Source organism: Scardinius erythrophthalmus (assembly GCF_964197995.2).
Source record: "Scardinius erythrophthalmus genome assembly, chromosome: 8".
NCBI classification, from domain to species: Eukaryota; Metazoa; Chordata; class Actinopteri; order Cypriniformes; family Leuciscidae; genus Scardinius; species Scardinius erythrophthalmus.
In genome coordinates, this window is record NC_138228.1 from 17,827,765 (window position 1) to 17,840,840 (window position 13,076).

General features: G+C 38.7%; 1 long non-coding RNA gene across 1 annotated transcript; it reads right to left on the reverse strand.

Moving 5' to 3' along the window:
- Nucleotides 1-12,090: 12,090 nt before the first annotated feature.
- LOC308694754 lies at nt 12,091-13,076 on the reverse strand. Its single transcript, XR_014030636.1, has 3 exons — nt 12,985-13,076; nt 12,735-12,797; nt 12,091-12,535 (listed from the first exon to the last, which is right to left on the reverse strand). It is a non-coding gene; the product is annotated as an uncharacterized lncRNA (long non-coding RNA).

The window sequence follows — 13,076 nt, forward strand, 5'->3', positions numbered from 1 at the left end:
TCACAACTATGGGAGCTTCTCATTTCTTATTTGTGCATCCTCGTTTCCTTTCCTCGCGTCTCAGCGCTCAAAGGATCTGCCCTTATGTTGTTGAAGTTTGTTTATTTAAGAAATTCATAATAAATATTAATAAAGCAAGATACCCTGTTGAAATTTGTGAGATGTGTGGTTTATATAAACTGCAAAGGTAAAGTATAAATTAAAATTATTGTGACCGATGTGAAGGGGGAGGAGAATTTATAAGTGCGTCACGTTTAGTCGATAAAACTCTTCTGCAAAGGATACACCTGTGTATTCTTGCTCATGACTCCTCTGGAAGCTTCCTCACTCCTCGATCCTCACCTCCTGGCATGGCAATTAGAGAATTGAGATGTCCTTCAAGATGGCTCAGCTTGATTGGTTTCTGGGTTTTCTTATAAGGGATACTGCACCTGTACTACAAGTGAACTTAAAATTATACAGTTTACTATTTTATTACTTTTAGTAAACAAATTTAGTTTATGAAAGTACACTTTGAAGTATACTCTTAGTAAACTACAAGTTTAGTGCTTTTATACCAGTATATACTAGTAAGTTTTCTTTAGGTGAACATAACATCATACTTTTACTATAGTTTATTATTGTATTAATATATTATTTTTGCACTTTAAGTATACTAATGTTCCTATTTAGGTATTATTATTTTTATACTTGAAATATATCTTTAACTGCACTTTTAACTCTTTCCATTTAAAAACATTTTATTCTCATTTAACATTATAAAACTTGAAAGTGGGTAAGTTTCATTTAAAAAGTAACATTTTAAACAAAAAGCTGACACGTTTCAGCTTTTCTATCTTTTCAGCAGAATCACGTTTTTGTCAAAGACTGCACCCGGATCAAATGTCGTATCGAACGTTAGATCGAGTCCATCAACAGAGTCAACACCCCCAAAGCTTCACAGTCGTTAACCCTTCCTGTGTCGACATTTAATCCGGTAACGTTAGGCAGTTTTGAACTTACAGGCTGTTTAATGCTTGTTTGATGATCCCATTATTTAATATTTTCTATAATCTTCTATCACCTGTCTCTGCATTTTCTTCGCCTGTGTTTTTTTGTTCCGGAGATTATGTACTAGATGTGTAATAGCGCCCCCTACCTTATAACAGTGAAAACATGGATAGGCGAAAGTAGGGGAAAGAGTGAAGTAACAGTTGTCTAGCGGCTCTAGCCTACATAAAAATTCAGATACTCTCATAATTAGGAACATATCTGTTTTCTTTATACATGTAAAGAATATTTTTTTATTAGTTTCATACAACGTAAGTTTATAAGACAGTATGTAAAACTATGTGGAAAAAATAATTTAATAGGCTACTCAAACAAAAGAGTAAACACATGCTAAGCATACTTAAAGGTATAGCGGAGGATTTTTTTACTTCCGGGTGGAATACCTATACTATTGGTCCTCCTAATTGTCAATCATTCTGGTGAATCAATCAAACTTTTCAAAAAGTGGAGAGGGCGGGTCTTATCTCAAATTCGGAAAGATCCTCTGCTATACCTTTAATTATACTTGAAATAGGTAATATAAAAAAAGATATTCAAGTAGGCTATATCTCGATCAAAAGACTGACTACATGTATAGTCCAAATAGACTTAAGTGTAATTTTAAGTTTATTTCTGAGAAGTAAATAAAAAGCCTTCTTATTTTTAGTTTAAAAGAAGTATACTATTAATAAACTGAAATAAGCATAAATGAATGCTCAGTGTAGCCAAACAAATGAGACCATAGCAATGAGACAAGCAACAACAACAAACACACAAACTTTTTCTTTTCTTTTTTCACAACATATTTTATTTAGGGGAAGTTACCGTGTAGCTCATTAGAACGTTATGCATTCAGGCAGACAAATGCACAGAAATCCATCTGCAATCATGACATTCTGAAGAATGTTACAAGCTCTCCCAGTCTAGGGTTGGGAGAGGGTAACAGGAATAAATTAAATCAAAACGTAAACAAACAAAAACGTGGAGAGTTCCCTTCAGTCCTCTGCCCCAGAAATGTGAGCCAACACGTAGTGCAATAAATTAAATTAATTTATTTTCCTTAGACAAAGAAAATGGAAGCATTCAATTTTCAGGAGAAGGTTATACCAAAACAACAAACAAAAGATGAAACTTACTATTGGGAGGAAAACTAAATGACCTACGCAGGTAAAAGAAAATAAATAAACATATACTTCCCTCCACTCCCTGACTAACCAAAAACAGGGATTAATGTTTTACAAAAAGAAAAAGGTGGCACCAACTCCCTACAGCTTCCAATAACAAAATAAACAAAAACAAATTGATAAAATATGGTTACAATACCTTTTAATACCGAAACAGAGTTAAACAAAAACAAGAAGAGGTAAAAGAAAAATCACTACCTGATATCAAAACTATAATGCTGTAATGCTGACACCCAAGCACACACAAAAGATGCACTGCAACATACCAGGACAACACACCAGTTTCACACTTGATTATAGCAACACACAAGTCTGGTGCAGGGGAGAAGTGAACCTCTCTCAAGCAGTGTTCACTCTGCTCTCTTATAGTGTAGCTCTTCAACAGTCCTTATGAGCTGCAGGTGTGGCTAATTAGCTGCAAGGCAAGCAGAGTGAGGGAGAGACAGACATAGCGCATGACAAAAAACAACAACATTCAACAAAGTCAAACACAGATCACAAACATTTTACATAATACGTCCCCAGGACGTAACACCTCCACCACCAAGAATTACAAACAAGTGTTTGTAATTAAATGTAGACCCTTACCAATTTCCTCATTTATGAAAGGTACAAAGGTCAAAGAAAACGGCATCCCTTTTAAACTCTAGAGAGAGCATCGGCCATAACATTTTCATTGCCTTTCTTGTGTCGAATGTCCAGAACATATTCTTGGACCGTGAGAGACCACCGTAATAAACGCTGGTTGGAACCTGACATACGGAAAAGGAAAACCAAAGGGTTATGATCAGTGTATACAATGATAGGATTAGAGCTACTCCCCAGGTATACATCGAAATGCTGAAGAGCCATCAACAGTGATAGAGCTTCCTTTTCGATTACACTATAGTTTTGCTGGGTCTTGGAGAACTTTTTGGAGAAGTAGGAGACAGGATGTTCAATATTGTACTCATCTTCTTGTAGCAAAACTGCACCAGCTCCTTTAGCACTTGCATCCACTTGTAAACTGAAAGGCACTTTGAAGTTTGGAGCTGACAGAACAGGAGCATGACAGAGGAGATCTTTGGCAGCATCAAAAGCAAGTTGACAATCACTGCTCCATACAAATCTCCGATTTGTACTAAGAAGGTCTGTAAGAGGAGAGGCTAGGGCAGAGAAATTGGGACAGAAACCTCGATAATACCCACTCATTCCTAGGAAGCGTCTCAACTCTCTTTTATTACAGGGTACAGGGAACTCAAGAATGGCTGCAATTTTAGCATCAACAGGTTTCACCATTCCCTGACCTACTTGTTTACCCAAGTATGTAACAACTCCTTTCGCAAACTCACATTTGGCAAGATTTAGAGTCAAGGAAGCAGCAGTTAGGCGTCTGAACACCTTCTCGAGTGTTCTCACATGATCTGCCCAGTTATCTGAATATACCACAACATCATCCAGATATACCTCACAGTTTGTTACATCTGACAGTACTTGATGCATCATACGCTGAAACGTAGCAGGTGCGTTTCGCATCCCAAAAGCTAGAACCTTATATTGTAGGAAGTTGTCAGGCGTGACAAACGCTGAAACCTCAGAGGCACGTTGGCTGAGTGGCACTTGCCAATAACCTTTTAGTAGATCAAGTTTTGTGACAAACTTTGCTAATCCAACTCTATCTACACAGTCTTCCATCCTTGGAAGGGGAAAAGAGTCAGGTTTTGTTACGTTGTTGACCTTCCGATAATCAGTGCAAAAGCGAAAGGTGTTGTCAGGTTTTGGGACAAGTAAACAGGGGGAGCTCCAAGGACTCTGGCTGGGCACCGCCAGTCCATGGCGCACCATATACTCAACCTCTGTCTGCATAATCTCACGTTTTCTCGGATTTACTCTGTAAGGATGTTGTTTTATAGGCACAGCATCACCAACATCAATGTCATGAACACACACAGTAGTCCTACCTGGCACATCACTAAACAAGGTAGGGAAGGCACATAGTAACTCAATTAAGACATGAGATTGTTCATCAGACAGATGAGAAAGAAAGTGTGGAAGATCTTTCATTATAGCTGAATTATTTAACCGGGTAGAGGAAATTGGTACATCTCTACACATTAAACCATCTTCCTTTAAGGAGTAATTCGCTATCACACCTACTACGGCAACAGAGGACGCCAGCGGGACCGGAGACTGATCTTCAGAATTCACAATGAGGCCTGATTACATAGGCCTTAAGCCTGTTCACATGACAAACCCGGCTTTTACATTTGCGGTCAGGAGTAGCAATCAGAAAGTTTGTCTCATTTAACTTTCTTTCAACCAGGTATGGACCAGAGAACTTTGCATGAAAAATGGAACCAGGCATAGGGAGTAGAACCATGACTTGATCACCAGGACTAAAATCTCTTTTCACAGCCTTCTTGTCAAAATAAGCCTTCATCCTTGTCTGCGCCGTAGACAGATGAAGTTTTGCAAGAGTTTGGGCATTGTACAGCTTCTCACGAATAGAAGTGACGTAGTCATCAACAGGCAAAGCTTTTGAAGTCGGACTTAGCAGCTGTTCACTTAAAAGTTTTAGTGGGCCACGGACTGTGTGGCCAAACACTAGCTCAGCAGGGCTAAAGCCAAGGGACTCCTGCACAGATTCTCTTACTGCAAACATTAGAAAAGGAAGGCCCTCCACCCAGTCTTTTCCGGTTTCCACACAATATCGTCGTAGCATCGTTTTAAGAGTTTGGTGGAACCTTTCTAGGACACCTTGGGACTCAGGGTGATATGCTGTAGAAGTTTGGTGACATATACCAAGGGTTTCTAGCGCCTGTTTGAAAACCTTGGAAGTGAAGTTTGACCCTTGGTCACTCTGAATTACTTTTGGCAAACCAAAAGTAGAACAAAACTTGAGTAGTTCTCTTATTACCACCTTTGTTTTTATCGTGCGTAATGGGACTGCCTCTGGGAAGCGAGTCGCAGCACACATAATGGTCAGAATGTACTGGTGTCCTGACTTAGCTTTGGGTAACGGCCCAACACAGTCAACAATTAAGCGATCAAATGGGTCACTTACAACTGGGATAGGATAGAGAGGTGCAGGAGGAATTTTCTGGTTGGGTTTTCCTGCCAGCTGACAAGTATGACAAGACCTACAAAATCTGGACACGGCTGACTTAAGACCAGGCCAAAAAAAAAACCTAGTAATGCGATGGTAGGTTTTTGTTATACCAAGATGTCCAGACAAAGCATTTTCATGGGCAAGTTTTAAGACTTGCTGCCGATAACCATCAGGCAAGACAATCTGCTGCACCTCCTGCCAGCCTATCTCTTCTTTTGGGGGTTTCCACCTACGCATTAACAATCCACGTTCCCAGAAAAAAACCACACCCGAATTAGGCACATGGATAGCACCATCTGCAGCTTCTATACACTTGACTAGGGAAGGGTCTGCTTTTTGTGCTGCAGCTAAGTATTCCCTACCTGCCTTTAGAGGAATTTCAGCGGTTATTTCTTTATTGCTAGATACATCACAGTCAGGGTCTGGAGTAACAGACAGGACACACTCCACAGAGTTAGGCTCAATCAGAAATGAGTTTGAGATATCCACTACTTCCTCAAATTTCTTTGACTGGGCACGGGTAACTGCACAGGCAGGAAAAACGGACGGGAAATTCTCTGCCAGATCAGACTTCTGTGTAGCACTAGGTTTATATGATACAACTGGTCTAGGAAAGACTGTGCCACCCGCAAGGTCATTTCCCAGAATCAAATCAACGCCCTCTACAGGCAACTGTGGACGCACTGCTAAACTGACCACACCAGTCACAATGTCAGATACTAGATACGCAGTATGAAGTGGCACATTCACACAGTGCATTTCAATTCCACGAATCAGCACGTCATTACCCGTAAAAGAGTCATCAGAGAAAGGCAATATACTCCCAGATATAAAGGATTGAGCTGCACCCGTGTCACGTAAGATTCTTACAGTTTTAAAACCAGAATCAGGAGATAAGGAGACTGTGCCTTCAAATAAGAAAGGGTGATAACTCTCTTCACCAAGAGAGTTGCCATTACACACGGTGTGCACAAGTGCTATGTTTTTGGGTTTGGAAACCGCGCTCTTCTGTTTCCAAGCCTTACAGTCTGCAATCAAATGGTTTGGATCAAGGCAGAAAAAACAAACTCGCCTATCACCATTGTTTGGAAGTTTACGTGCAAATTTAGATGCAGTTTCACTTTTAAATGAATGTACTGCACGTGGTACCACTGAGCTCTCCACATTCACAAATGGAGACCTGGCAGATGTGTGGGTTGAGAACACATTTCTGTGTGTCAGCACAAACTCATCTGCCAAGACCGCAGCATTAGCCAATGAAACCACTTTTTGTTCATTTAAGTGCATTACGATGTTTGTCGGAAGACAATTTTTAAATTCCTCTAGCAAGATCAATTCCTGTAACTCCTCTAAGGATGTAACCTTGCTAGAGAAACACCACTTCTCAAAAAGAACTCTCTTTTCTCTCACAAACTCACCATACGTTTGTTTGACTTTTTTCGAATGACCACGAAACTTCTGTCGGTAGGCCTCAGGGACTAGTTCGTACGCCCGCAGTACTGCAGCCTTAACAATATCATAGTCAAGAGAGCTTTCAATTGGTAGCGCCGAACAAACTTCTTGAGCTTTTCCGGTAAGACTACACTGGAGTAATAAAGCCCACATATCTTTTGGCCACCTCAATTTACTAGCGACACGCTCAAATGCGACGAAGTACGAATCGACTTCGGTTTCTCTGAATGGAGATACAAGCCTTATATACTTACTGACATCGAAATAATCGCTAGGAGGTGCATGAGAAAAATCCTCTGTGCCCGCACTACCACCAGTCGTTAAAGGTGATGAAACTGATGCGGCCCTAGTATGTGGAAATGGTACTGGGTTTCTAGCCAGGCGTTCTGATTCTAGATCCAATTTACGTATTTGGATATCTCGCTCAGCCTGCCTCTCCACTACACGAAGCTTTATAATTTCTGCCTCACATTCCTGTTTTTTAATTTCAAGCTCTAATTCCTTTAACCTCAAAACCATTTTTGGATCCTGAGAGATAGCTGACTCAGAGTTGAGATTCACCTCTTCAGCCTCTGATGAAGCCACAGACTGAACCTCAGTGCTCTCGTCAACTTCTCTAGGCAGAATACCTACGTTTACTAATTTCTCAAACAAGATGTCCTTAAGCACCTGTTTAGTGACATCTTTTTTTACAGAAATATTATAGAATTCTGCTATCAACACTAGTTCACTTTTCTTACAGCGATTAAACGCTTCAATTGTAGGAGACAGAGTAAACGCGGTAAAATCAAACTCCATTATTTTAATGTCCACTACACTCCTCTCCACCTACAGTCGAAAACAGTCAAACAATGGTAAATGAGAAAAGAGAGTACTTACCACCAGCCAATTAACGGACAGACGAGCCCCCACTTGTTACAAGCTCTCCCAGTCTAGGGTTGGGAGAGGGTAACAGGAATAAATTAAATCAAAACGTAAACAAACAAAAACGTGGAGAGTTCCCTTCAGTCCTCTGCCCCAGAAATGTGAGCCAACACGTAGTGCAATAAATTAAATTAATTTATTTTCCTTAGACAAAGAAAATGGAAGCATTCAATTTTCAGGAGAAGGTTATACCAAAACAACAAACAAAAGATGAAACTTACTATTGGGAGGAAAACTAAATGACCTACGCAGGTAAAAGAAAATAAATAAACAACATATACTTCCCTCCACTCCCTGACTAACCAAAAACAGGGATTAATGTTTTACAAAAAGAAAAAGGTGGCACCAACTCCCTACAGCTTCCAATAACAAAATAAACAAAAACAAATTGATAAAATATGGTTACAATACCTTTTAATACCGAAACAGAGTTAAACAAAAACAAGAAGAGGTAAAAGAAAAATCACTACCTGATATCAAAACTATAATGCTGTAATGCTGACACCCAAGCACACACAAAAGATGCACTGCAACATACCAGGACAACACACCAGTTTCACACTTGATTATAGCAACACACAAGTCTGGTGCAGGGGAGAAGTGAACCTCTCTCAAGCAGTGTTCACTCTGCTCTCTTATAGTGTAGCTCTTCAACAGTCCTTATGAGCTGCAGGTGTGGCTAATTAGCTGCAAGGCAAGCAGAGTGAGGGAGAGACAGACATAGCGCATGACAAAAAACAACAACATTCAACAAAGTCAAACACAGATCACAAACATTTTACATAATACGTCCCCAGGACGTAACAAGAACATCATTGTAAAAACTAAATGCATCACTTTCTAATGATTCCCTGCCACATAACCAAGAATCTAATTAGTGCTCAATAGGATATGAAGGCCTCTGATGTTGTGTCACATCTATTAAGCTTCATTTCGGGGCTAGACCTGTATCAAGGTCCTTTTTTGAATAGGACCATGTTCTGTATGAGATCATCTCTCATTACAGGTATGTTACATATGTTGTGTAACTTTTGTTCAACAGCACTGCAAAAACACCTGTGCGTGAGATTTAGCAGTGTGTCACATTGTGTAGTGTAAGTAAGGTATCTGAACCAGTGGATTCAACGAAGTCAGCGCAACTTGCAGAACCGTTGTGCCTGTGAACCCTATCCTGGTGAACATGTAATCTCGCTATTAGCATGCTCTCTATAGCCGAGTGCCGTTGATATGGCATCATGTGAGATCAAAGAAAAATAATAATAAAACAGTGGGCTTTTCCCACTGACCCTGATCCGCTGCTCCAGAAACCTTCTGTTAGTTATACTGGAGAGCTTTGAATCAAGCAGCCATAGTCTGAATATATCCTTACAACAAATACACCTGGGCTTCAAAGGGGCATTGACCTCCCAAATGTGAGCAACATAGTACATCCATTTGTACATTTTCAAATTGCCCATCCAGCCCATCTCTGTTTGTATTTTAATGGATTTTTGACTACTGTAGACCTGTTGCAGAAACAGTCAGTCCTGCTGAAATAACTTGGAGTCATGTGCGTTGCTCAATGGCACAATGGTGATTGAGGACGATTGTGATGACAGAAAAAAACTGGCTCACATCTTCCAACCTCTGGAACAGCAGCTCTTTAACCATGAGGTCATCACCTCTCCATTTACATTTCATTCTTCTCTCCATGGTTTCTTCAGGGTTGCACAAACAGACACAAAAGCAGAGCCAGTCTGAAGAAAAGCGATGGTGCTGCCACTGCACAGCGGGTAAGTTGCGAGGTCCATCGTTCCTATGGAGGATCATGGTCTACGTGTCAGGTTTGCCATGGACACACATGGCGCGGGAGGTGCTTGTGTCGTGACATTCGTCACAAAAGAAGCTGTGTGTTTCTTTGGCTGCTGCTTGCTTCTATCAGCAAGTACACACAGTTCATGGATCCAGCGTACTATTGGGTCTCTTTCTCAACACTGGCTGCATCAAGGTCTGAAGCAGTTGACCACCCTTGGCAGCAGACAATTACTCCAGCACCTCCATCATCTTCATCATCATCATCATCATCCCCTTCATCACTCCCCTCGGAAAAGATCTGTTGACGCAGGACAAACACAGTTGCTTAGATAATGTAAAAAAGTTGTTCACTCAACTTAACGGTATACTATATAACTTTTGCCACATTAGTGGTTAATAAACTGCATGTGTCTTGCGGAAGAACATTGTAGCCGGAGCTATTTGTCTCTAGTCCGCAGGTGCTGGGCTACTCCGCAGCAGTTGTCATCCCGCCCGGTTTAAAATAGTCAGAATATTATTATAGGCATACTAAAAAAAAAAAAGTTACATTGTGTACCTTTAACTTATAGTTATTATTTTGCTTTGCCTTAGTTAAGTTGTATGTACTTCAAATATTAAGTATTTTCAGCTTGACAAGTTATTGCCAAATCTGGCAGCCCCCACTCCATATATACATACAGCACTTGATATAGGCCTATATAGAGAGAGCAAGTACAGTCATATATCATGATAGATAGATAGGAAGACATTTGAATATTCTAGAGTCACCCCATCTAAAACATGAGAAAACCTCTGGCACACCCTCTTCAACGACTACAGGGCTGGGGTGAACACAAAACAAACATGAACTGAGTTTAAGATGCCACACACAAACAAAGGATTAATAATGTAGTTGAAATGTATATGTATCTGTTATAATAGGCTATTACAGCAGAAACTATTGTGTCAATTATTCCAACAAGACAGATTAGTGCATATGTCCTTAAAAGTATGTCATCTGCAGTAAAGTTTGCAAAGACAATGTGTAAAAGACAACCTAATGTCAAACCTAAAACCACACGTTGTGTGATTCAAAATGGTTGCTGAAGTGGAAAAGTTAGGCTACTTTATAATATAATTAAGAAAAATGCTAAATCCTACTAGGCTACACCTCTAACATAAACAGTATTGCACATCACTTCAAAAATCATGTATTCGATTGTTGTCACATATATGGACCATATCAGTGAAAACTTGCGTACTTAACTATGCACAGGTTAGAAAAAATATTAACAACAAACCATAAAGCTTACCATTCTTTTGATTTGTTTAAGCTTCAGAGCAGCAGCAGAGTTCCTTCAGAAAGAGATATTCCTCCGTTATTTATCCTCTTCCTCCAGAAAACGGATCACACCTCATCAGAGAACGCCCATGTCAGCAGCCAATCCGGTGCAGACACATTAAATTCGATGTTTTCACAGAAACGAAACTTTGCTTGTGAGGGAGTTTCTGAATCATGTGATTTATCATAACAATTCAAAACACGGATGTATGCTACTATTATGTAAGTTAAGCAAAGACAATCTTGTTGACATGATAGGAAGAATATGAGAGCAATTAAGATTCTATTCTGTCACCCCACCTTAAACCTATAACACACCCTTTTAGATAAACACATTCCCTAGAGGTGAGTAAACAACACAGAACAACATTTACATCTATTAATTTAGCAAACAGTTTTATCCAGAGCGACTTACAAATGAGGAACACAACTAATTTATCATAAAGAGGCAATACAGTTTCAGAAATCGTTTAGAAGCTAACAGGGAGAGATAAAGAAAAAAATGTATCAAGTGCTGACGGAAGAGATGAATTATCTGTTCTGCTGTTTCTTGAATATGATTAAATGATTTTGTGTCTCTTAGTCAAGATACTACAAGACTATGGAAGCAATATTCAATTTGAAATGTAATGTGCAAATGGCAATGCAATATGTAAAATGGGAATCCATTTCTGTATTTACAATTACATTTACATTTTCCATTACATTTGTGCAATGTTTGGTGCAAAATGAGAATGATAATTAAATTATAATTTACATTTGCCATTTCATACACTAGTTTTAATATGTAAATTGAATACATATTTTAATGCTTTATAAGTTGCAAAATGAAAATGTATTACAGAAATTATTAGATATGTTCAAGCAAAAACTGTAGCAAAATTATCATTTAAATGTTATTTTTCTTAATTGCATTTACACTCACAGTTAAGACACTTGCGATTGAATATTCTAAAACTTGCTGAAAATACAATATGAGAATTAACTGCACAATTACTAGAAATTTGTACTTTGAATATTATACAAATTGCATGCATAGAATATATATATATATATAATTATTATAATATTATATATTATATATATATTAGTGCTGTCAAATCGATTAATCGTGATTTATCACATCTAACATAAAAGTGTTTGTGTTTACATAAAATGTGTGTGCATATATTATTATATTTATATAATCCCTAAAAATATTCCCATATTGGCCTATACTGTAAGATGTGCTATCGTTAGTAAACACATCATAAAAAAATGGACAAATGAACAAAAAATAAACACAGCACAATATAGACTTCTGTTGCGGATTTTGCTATTTTTATTTAGTTTTTTTTTTTTTTTTTTTACATTTTGTTCCGGGGCTTTTGTTTTATCAGCTGGGCCCCGGACCAACCGAACCAAGCAATGCAGAAGGGTTTACCAAAAAAGACACTTCTTCATTTTAGTTTTCACTTTTCATTTGTAGCATTATTCATGAGACGGCAATGTCAAAGAGGTTTCTCGGTTCACTTTTAGCATTATGCATTGGTAAGATTTTTTTCTGGTTGGTTTTTCACTTTGTATAGACTTTGTTGTAGACTTGAGGCTTCGCGTAAGATGTCAGGCTTCGCAGCATTACGGCGCTGGCCTCTGCGCATCTAGACACCAACGCAAAACAGAGAGTTTCCCCTCTGAATGTTGCTGGGCCAGATGACCCCGCCCGTGGCAGCGAGGATTTACATGAGATCCTCCTTCATGATGCTACAACAAACAATAAAACCATTCAGATACAGGAACTGCAGATGGTGTCAAATACCAACATTTGGTACAATTATATAACAATATTGCATTTGAAAGAAGTCATTTAGATGTAACATTGCGAGGTTTGTTTGTTTAGTTCACTAATGTCTTTTACAGTATAGCTAAAAAAAAAAAAAATTGAAATATCTGGTATACTCACACATTAGTGTGACGAGATCACTCAAGGTTTCATGGCGTCTCCCACAGAGGAACCACCATAGACCTGTTAAGAGGATTCAGATTCCAGGTTACAGCGACAACCCACCAAAATAAAATTTGCATTACAAAATCCTTTCATTGTGAAACACTTTAAGAAAACTTTTTATTCATTACAGTTATTCATTATTCATAACATTATTCTATTAAATAATAATCTTAAGTAATAGTAATTGTGAGAAATTATCTCTTACCCTGTTGATCCATCAGCAAGAGGCTCTCATAAAAGGACAGATCAATGTGTGTCGCTGTAATTTATACTGGTACACTGATCCCGCCTTCAACT